The sequence below is a fragment of the Saimiri boliviensis genome, chromosome 20, assembly GCF_048565385.1.
Source record: "Saimiri boliviensis isolate mSaiBol1 chromosome 20, mSaiBol1.pri, whole genome shotgun sequence".
NCBI lineage: Eukaryota > Metazoa > Chordata > Mammalia > Primates > Cebidae > Saimiri > Saimiri boliviensis.
In genome coordinates, this window is record NC_133468.1 from 34,626,252 (window position 1) to 34,636,127 (window position 9,876).

Below are 9,876 nucleotides of genomic sequence, written 5' to 3' on the forward strand. Positions count from 1 at the left end.
TGCCTGGCTTTCATTCCTTTGCTTAAAAAGCACTTTTTAGGCTAAGTGTGGTGGTGGATCATGCCTGTAAGCCCAGCACTTTGGGAGGCCGAGGTGGGAAGATTGCTTGAGGCCAGGAGTTCAAGATCAACCTGGGCAACACAGGGAGACCCTGTCTCTAAAGAAAACTCTTTTTGTAAAAATTAACTGAGCGTGGTGGTGCACACCTGTAGTCCCAGTTATCTGGGAGGCTGAGGTGGGAGGATTGCTTGAGCCCAGGAGTTTGAGCCTTCAGTGAGCCAGGATTGTGTCACTCTACTCCAGCCTGGGCAACAGAGTGAGACCCTGTCCAAAAATATATAAAAATAAAAAGTATTTATTGAACATCTACTATGTGCCCGCTATTCTAGATGTTGAGAATATGGCAGAAAACAAGATGGACAGATCATTGTCCCCAAGGAGTCTGTGGGCTAGTGAAAATCCCAAACACACAAATGAATAGCATATATAATGATGACAATATGTTACAGGGAAGATAAAGGAAAGAAGGGGAAGGATCTGCTCACCGGGTCTGAGGAAGGAATTTCAGTTTTATTGGTACAGTTCAAGTTTTTTCTTTCTTTTCCTTCCTTTTTTTTTTTTTTTGAGACAGGGTTTCACCATGTTGGTCAGGCTGATCTTGAACTCCTGACCTCAGGTGATCCGCCCGCCTTGGCCTCCAAAGTGCTTGGATTACAGGTGTGAGCCACCACGCCCAGCCTTATGTATTTCTCGAAACAGACTCGCTCTGTCGCCCAGGCTGGAGTGCAATGGCGCGATCTCGGCTCACTGCAACCTCCGACTCCTGGGTTCAAGCAATCCTCCTGCCTCAGCCTCCTGAGTAGCTGGGACTACAGGCATGTGCCACCACACCTGGCTAATTTTTGTATTTTCAGTAGAGACAGGGGTTTCACAATATTGGCCAGGCTGGTCTTGAACTCCTGACCTTGTGATCTGCCTACCTTCATCTCCCAAACTGCTGGAATTACAGGCATGAGCCACTGCGCCTGGCCTTTTTTTTTTTTTTTCAAGGGAGGGTCTTGCTGTGTTGCCCAGCCTGGAGTGCAGTGGCATGATCATGGCTCACTGCAGCCTGGAACTCCTGGGCTCAAGCGATCCTCCTGGCTTAGCCTCCACCACACGTGGTTAATTTCTGTATTTTTTGTAGAGGCAGGGTCCTGATGTGCTGCCCAGGCTGGTCTTGCAAGCCTGGACTTCAGTGATCCTCCTGCCTCAGCCTCCCGAGTAGTTGAGACTCCAGGTGTGGGCCTCTGTGTCCAGGTCCAATTCTAGACGATGTGGTCAGGGAGGTTCTTGCTGAGAAGGTGGCATTTGGGTAAATCTCTGAAGGAGGTGAGGGAGTAGGCCGTGTAGGTATCTGAGGAAGGGCATTCTGGGTAGAGGGAACAGCAAGGGCAACAACCATGAAACAGCAAGAAGGCGAGGCCGCCTGGAGTAGCGGAGGTAAGAGAATGTGCTCGAAGGAAGTGAGGCTAGGCCGGGCGCAGTGGCTCACACCTGTAATCCCAGCACTTTGGGAGGCCGCGGTGGATGGATCGCTTGAGGTCAGGAGTTCGAGACCACCCCAGGCAATATGGCAAAACCCTGTCTCTATTAAAAATACAAAAAAACTATTCAGGTGTGGTGGCAGGTGCCTGTAATCCCAGCGACTTGGGAGGCTGAGGCAGGAGAATCGCTTGAACCCAGGAGGCAGAGGCTGCACTGAGCCAAGATCTTGCTACTGCACTCCAGCCTGGGAAACAGTGAGATTCCATCTCCAAACAAACAGCAAACAAACAAAGCAGGCACGCACGGGGCAAAGCCTGGGCATGTGGGAACTCGCAAGGCTCCTGGGAACAGTGTTTCCATCCCACAGGCTGGGAGGGCTGGGGTGAGCCCAAGCCCCCTGCGTCCCTGATGTTGAGCACTGCTGCCACCTGCTGGGCAGGGCTGGTCTTGCCTTGCCTTGCCTTGTGCCTGCATGGGGGGGTTGGCATGAAGACGGTCACCACCTGTCCTCCAGAAGCTCTGGGGCTGGTAGGACAGACACAGTGACAGTGACAAGACAACGATGAGGAGGCCCAGGGGCTACTGGGGTCTCGTGGAGGAAGAGGAGGAAGCTTTTGGAGGATTCAGGAACAGACTTGTTCCTGGAGCATGGTTGTCGGGGCTGGGGAACGGGAAGGGCTGCAGAGCCAAGCTCCATGGCTGTGTGTGCGTGTGCGTGTGTGCGCGTGCGTGTGCCTGTGCGTGTCTGTGCACACGCGTGTGCAAGTGCGTGTGCGTGTGCGCGCGCGCGTGTGCGTGTGCATGTGTGTGTGTGTGTTTGAGATTCTCTTGTTGCTTGCTTTCTTTTTTTTTTTGAGACGGAGTTTCGCTCTTGTTACCCAGGCTGGAGTGCAATGGCGCGATCTCGGCTCACCGCAACCTCCGCCTCCTGGCCTCAGGCAATTCTCCTGCCTCAGCCTCCTAAGTATCTGGGATCACAGGCACGCGCCACCATGCCCAGCTAGTTTTTTTGTATTTTTAGTAGAGACGGGGTTTCACCATGTTGACCAGGATGGTCTCGATCTTTCGACCTCGTGATCCACCTGCCTCGGCCTCCCAAAGTGCTGGGATTACAGGCTTGAGCCACCGCGCCCGGCCTCTTGTTGCTTTCTTGAGTCTGGCAGGCATCTTCCCCTTTTCTCCCCTCCTGAGAAGCCTGGCCCTGGCCCATTTTTTTCTTTCTTTTAATTTGTTTTTATTATTGTTATTATTATTATTATACTTTAAGTTCTGGGGTCCATGTGCAGATCGTGAAGGTTTGTTTTAAAAAATTACAGGGTCACAAAAAAAAAAAAAAAAAGAGAAAAATTACAGGGTCTTGCTATGTTGCCCAGGCTGGTCTCGAACTCCTGGGCTCAAGCCATTCTCTGGCATCAGCCTCCCAAAGGGCTGGGATTACTGCATTTGATCCCCTGGTCTGTGCTTTATACAAAGCACTGGGCATGGTGTGAGGTGCCTGCCTCCTTTAACCCTTACTGTGACTCGATTCAGGAGGCCCTCTACTAGCTCCATTTCACAGATGGGAACACTGAGGCTCTGAGAAGTGCATACAGGCAAAGTCATAAGGCTTGGATGACAGTGCTTAAACTGCCTGACCCTGCCAATCTGTTTTGATCACCATGCCCAGCCCCCATCCCAACTGGTAGCTCTCTCTCCCCATCCCCATTCACCATTAGCTGGGAACTATCTCCTGGCTCAGCCCCAGGCCTGGGCTCAGACATCCTAGGGGAACAGGACGGGAGGAGAATGTGGGCGGCCAGGGAGTGAGTCCTGGTACTTAGCGTGTGATATTTGAGATAGTGCTTTGGGATGAAGTTCACTCTGTGCCTGAATATAAATTTCTTTCCTCCTTTTCTCAATGAGAAGATCAAAAAGAAATTTGGCCCCAAATTCTAATTTAAACTTTTAGAGATACAGATGAATAATCAACATCCTACTTACAATATTTAGTTAAAATATTTAAAATTTAGATGCTTGAGATGCTGTATTTTATTCATTCATTCATTCATTCATTCATTCTTTTTTTTTTTTTTTGAGATGGAGTCTTGCTCTGTCTCCCAGGCTAGAGTGAAATGGCATGATCTTGGCTCACTGCAACCTCTGCCTACAGGGTTCGAGTGACCCTCTTGCCTCAGCCTCTGGAGTAGCTGAGACTACAGGTATGCCTGGTTAATTTTTTGTATTTTTAGTAGACATGGAGTTTCTCCATACTGGCCAGGCAGATCTCGAACTCCTGACTTCAAGTGACCTGCCTACTTTGGCCTTCTGAAGTGCTGAGATTATAGGCATGAGCTGCCACGCCTGGCCTAAAATCTTACTTTTTTTTTTTTTTTGAGATGAAGTCTCGCTCTGTCGCTCAGGCTGGTGTGCATGCAGTGGTGACATCTCAGCTCACTGCAACCTCCCAGGTTCAAGCGATTCTCCCACCTCAGCCTCTTGAGCAGTGGGGATTACAGGTGTGTACCACCACGCCCAGCTAATTTTTGTATTTTTGGTAGAGACAGGGTTTCACTATGTTGGTCAGGCTGGTCTCGAACTCCTGACCTCGTGATCCGACCACCTTGGCCTCCCAAAGTACTGGAATTACAGGCGTGAGTCACGGCGCCTGACCTAAAATCCTATATTTTAAAGAATAATTTTATTTAGAAACATTGCTTTTTCACTTTTGTGGTTTATGAAAGTTTGGGCAAAGTCTTCTTATTCATTTCTGCCTCCTGTGGTCATTGCCACATGCCATTTCCTACAGCATCTTTCAAGTTCCCTCATTTTCAATACGTCATCTTCGCTCTTGCTTGGAAACACACCACTTTTTAATTTTTCTATTTTTTATTTTTTGCTAACTCCTACTTGTGTGACTCAACACTTTTTGAGCCCATTAATGATGCTGTGACTGAAAACGTCACTCCAAGTCACGAGAGTGATAAGGTTGGTTGTCGTTCATCTAAATGGTAGGTGAATATCTGTTGTCTCCTTAGAGTTACCACAGAATTATACAAAATAGAAAATTGGGCTGAGGTGGTGTCTCACACCCATAATCCCAGCACTTTGGGAGGCCGAGGCAGGTGGATCACTTGAGGTCAGGAGTTCAAGACCAGTCTGGCCAAAATGGTGAAACCCTGCCTCTACCAAAAATACAAAAAATTAGCCAGGTGTGGTGGTGGGTGCCTGTAATCTCAGCTACTTGGGAGGCTGAGGCACTAGAATTGCTTAAACCCGGGAGGCGGAGGTTGCAGTGAGCTGAGATTGTGCCACTGCACTGCAGCCTGGGCAACAAAGTGAGATCCTACACCCCCCTCCCAAAATAGTAACAATAATAATGGTAAGTGAACTGGTGTGGTGGCTCACAACTGTAATCCCAGCACTTTGGGAGCCTAAGGCAGGAGGATTGCTTGAGCCCAGGAGTTTGAGACCAGTCTGGGCAATATAGCAAGACCCTGTCTCTACAAAATACCTATTAAAAAATCAGGCCAGGTGTGGTGGCTCATGCCTGTAATCTTAACACTTTAGGAGGCCATGTTGGGCAGATCACCTGAGGTTGGTAGTTCAAGACCAGCCTGGCCAACCTGGTGAAACCCCATCTCTACTAAAAATACAGAAATTAGACAGGTATGGTGGCAGGCGCCTGTAATCCCAGCTACTCAGGAGGCTGAGGCAGGAGAATCGCTTGAACATAGGAGGCAGAGGTTGCAGTGAGCTGAGAGCACGCCATTGCACTCCAGCCTGGGCAACAGAGCAAGACTCAAGCTCAAAAAGCAAAACAAGAACAAAACCATGCTTTTTTTTTTTTTCTTTTTCTGAGACAGGGTCTCACTCTGTCGCCTAGGCTGGAGTGCAGTGGCGCGATCATAGCTCACGGCAGCTTCGACCTCCCAGGCTCAAGCGATCCTCCGTCCTCAGCATCCCAAGTAGCTGGGACCACAGTCATGAGCCACCATGACTGGCTTTTTCCTGTCATTTATTTTGATGCTGAAATTGTCCCAGATTTGATCAGTGGATGCCCCTGGCTGACCTCTTGTCATTTCGACAAGCCCAGTCATTCTCTAAATCACTTCCTTTCTTTCTGGCTCAACAAGCTATTTCAGGCTCATCTTGTTTCTCCCTGTCCCAGCTCTGAATTCGCCATTTCTTCAAGAATACTTGGTTTCTTTTTAAGGAGGAATAGTATTTAGACACCAGGATCTCCATGTTAGGCGCATTCAATGCAATTACGGTCATTCTACCCAGGGTCCACTCGGTGGACACACATTTATACACACACATAAATGTACATATTTACATCTGTTTATTTTTCTTTCTTTCTTTTTTTTTTTTTGAGATGGAGTTTCACTCTTGTTGCCAGGCTGGAGTGCAATGGCGTGATCTCGGCTCACCGCAACCTCTGCCTCCCAGATTCAAGTGATTCTCCTGCCTCAGCCTCCCGAGTACCTGGGATTACAGGTGTGCGCCACCATGCCCGGCTAATTTTGTATTTTTAGTAGAGATGGGGATTCTCCATGTTGGTCAGACTGATCTTGAACTCCTGAACTCAGGTAACCCTAACTCTCGGCTTCCCAAAATGTTGGGATTACAGGCATGAGCCACTGCGCCCGGCCTACATCTGTTTATCTCTTTATCTGTCTACATAAACTGGGGAAAAACAAGAGTTTAGATTTAGACCTTAAATTACAGTCTAGGGCCGGGCGCGGTGGCTCAAGCCTGTAATCCCAGCACTTTGGGAGGCCGAGGCGGGTGGATCACGAGGTCAAGAGATCGAGACCATCCTGGTCAACATGGTGAAACCCCGTCTCTACTGAAAATACAAAACATTAGCTGGGCATGGTGGCACATGCCTGTAATCCCACCTACTCAGGAGGCTGAGGCAGGAGAATTGCCTGAACCCAGGAGGCGGAGGTTGCGGTGAGCCGAGATCGCGCCATTGCACTCCAGCCTGGGTAACAAGAGCGAAACTCCGTCTCAAAAAAAAAAAAAAAATTACAGTCTAAAAACACAAGTTTCATCCTCGCCTTTTTTTAACCTTTCCACATATATGTGTGTATATGTCTATTTTTTGAGACGGGATCTCATTCTGTCTCCCAGGCTGGAGTGCAGTGGTATACTAACAGCCCACTACAGCCTCAGTCTCCTGGACTCAAAACATTCTCCCACCTCAGACTGCTGAGTAGACTGGACTACAGGCCCTCGCCAATATATCCAGTATTTTTTTTTTTTTTTTTTAGACAGAGTCTCGCACTGTCACCCAGGCTGTAGTGCAGTGGCATGATCTCAGCTCACTGCAATCTCTGCCTCCTGGGTTCAGGCAATTCTTCTGCCTTAGCCTCCTGAGTAGCTGGGACTACAGGTGCACGCCACCACATTCAGTTAATTTTTTTGTACTTTTAGTAGAGACGGGGTTTCACCATGTTGGCCAGGATGGTCTTGATCTCCTGACCTCGTGATCCGCTCGCCTTGGCCTCCCAAAGTGCTAGAATTACAGGAGTGAGCGACTGGGCCCAGCCAATTTTTTGTTTTGTTTTGTTTTGAGACAAAGTCTTACTCTGTTGCCCAGTGTGGAATTCAGTGGCATGATCTCGGCTCACTGCAACCTCCGCCTCCCAGGGTCAAGCGATTCTCCTGCCTCAGCCTCCTGAGTAGCTGGGATTACAGGCATGCACCACCACGCCTGGCTAATGTTTGTATTTTTAGTAGAGATGGGGTTTTACCATGTTGATCAGGCTGATCTCGAACTCTTGACCTCGGGATCTGCCCACCACAACCTCTCAAAGTGCTGGGATTAGAGACGTGAACCACCATGCCTGGACAATTTTGTGACTTTTTAGTAGGGACAGGGTTTTACTATATTGGCCAGGCTGGTCTCAAACTTCTGACCTTGTGACCTGCCTGCCTCAGCCTCCCAAAGTGCTGGGATTATAGGCATGAGCCAAGGTGCCTGGCCAAAAAAAGCATCTGAATCAAGTGATGGACGTTGGTACTACCAGTCATGGCTCTGACAGACATTGGCTACAGTGAGAACACAGCCACATTTTTGTGGTATTTCTGTCCAAAGCGTGTCGCGGTGGTCTCATCATCAGGAAGAAGTGGACAAACCCAAATGGAAGGACAGTCTAGAAAATAACTTCTCTGTAATCTCCAAAATTAGAGGTCATGACACTCAGAGGCTACAAATAGTTCCAGATGGAGGGAGAACAGAGACATGACAGCTGGGTACAGCATTTCACAACTTATCAGTTTTGTTTGTTTGTTTGTTTTTTGAGATAGAGTCTCATTCTGCTGCCCAGGCTGGAGTGCAATGGCGCGATCTCGATCTCGGCTCACTGCAACCTCCGCCTCTCGGGTTTAAGCAATTCTCCTGCCTCAGCCTCCTGAGTAGCTGGGATGACAGATACGTGCCACCACGCCCAGCTAATTTTTGTGTTTTTAGTAGAGATGGAGTTTCACCATGTTGACCTTGTGAACCACCCATCTCGGCCTTCCAAAGTGCTGGGATTACAGGCATGAGCCACTGTGCCCAGCCAATTTTTTTTTTTTTTTAACCTTAAAAGTTAATACTTTTTGGACATTGGAGAGCAGTTTGAATTTTTTTTTTTTTTTTAGTTGTTGTTGAGACGGAGTCTTGCTCTGTTGCCCAGGCTGGAGTGCAGTGGCGTGAACTCGGCTCACTGCAGCCTCCACCTCTTGGGTTCAAGTAATTTTCATGGCACACCGTCCTGAGTAGCTGGGACTACAGGCACCTACTACCATGCTCGGCTAAGTTTTTTGTATTTTTAGTAGAGACAGGTTTCACTATGTTGGCCAGGCTGGTCTCAAACTCCTGATATCATGATCACTGGCCTTGACCTCCCAAAAAGTGCTGGGACTACAAGCGTGAGTCACGGTGCTCAGCCTATTTATTTATTTTAGAGATAGGATCTGGCTATGTTGCCCAGGCTGAAGTGCAGTGTCTGCTCACAGGCAAGATCCCACGACTGATCGACACAGAACTTGTGAGCCCTGTTTCTGAGCTGGGCTGGTTCATCTCTCCTTAGGCAACTTGGTGGCCCCTGCTCCTGGGAGGTCACCAAACTGGTGCTGAACTTAGCAAAGGTGCAGGTACCTGGCATACCACACTACAACCCGGAACTCCTGGTCTCCAGCGATCCTCCTGCCTCAGCCTCTGGAGTAGCTGGGACTACAGCCACAGCACCCAACATTTCTGTTTACAGCTGGGTTGAAGACCTAATCTCCAATATGCAACTTTGCTGAAAAGGCCCTTGCTGAAATGGAGATTTCTTTTTACACGTTTATTAATATGTTGCTGGTATACCCAAGGTACTTGTGGAGGTGGGGGGTACTGAGACCCCTGAGGGCACAGCAGACTGACTCGTGATCTTGAATCAGAATGCTGGGGATAGTAGAGGTACTATTCAAGATGTTAGGAGGGCTGGGTGCTTTCAGAAGCTGACACTGGAGGCCAGGAGTTCAAGACCAGACTGGGGACCACAGAGACACCCCATGTCTACAAAACATTTTAAAAACATTTCCTGGGCATCATGGTGAATGCCTATAGTACCAGCTACGCGAGAGACTGAGGAGGGAGGAGCCGTTGAGCCCAGGAGTTCGAGGCTGTGTGCGCTATGATTGTACCACTGCACTCCAGTCTGGGTGACACAGTGAGTCTAATAGCAAAAAATGTGGGCTGGGCGCGGTGGCTCACACTTGTAATCCCAGCACTTTGGGAAGCTGAGGCGGGCGGATCACTACGTCAGGAATTCGAGACCAACACTGCGAAACCCCGTCTCTACTAAAATACAAAAATTAGCTGGGCGTGGTGGCAGGTGCCTGTAGTCCCAGCTACTCAGGAGGCTGAGGCAGGAGAATCGCTTGAACTTGGCAGGCGGAGGTTGTAGTGAGCCACAATCACGCCACTGCACTCCAGCCTGGGTGACAGAGTGAGGCTCTCTTAAAAAAAAAAAATTAATAAAAAATTAATAACGTGAGGAAGAATTTGCCAGGGATATACTTTCTCTTTTTTTTTTTTTTGCTGACGTAAGATTATATTTTTATCTGTGGATGATGCCACTCAAGGTACCAAGGACAACCCTTCAGCATGGGGGCTGGGGCACCTCGTGTCTCGGCATCTGAGACAATGCCTTCCTTCCCTTCTGTCGTCTCCTTCCCTCTCTCCCTCTATTTCTGAGACAAGGTCTTGCTCTGCTGCCTAAGCTGGAGTGCAGTGCCGTGATCCTATGGCTCACTGCAGACTTGAACTCCTGGGCTCAGCCGATTCTCCTGCCTTGGCTTCCCCACCGAGCCCGGCTCCGCCCCTACTTCGGC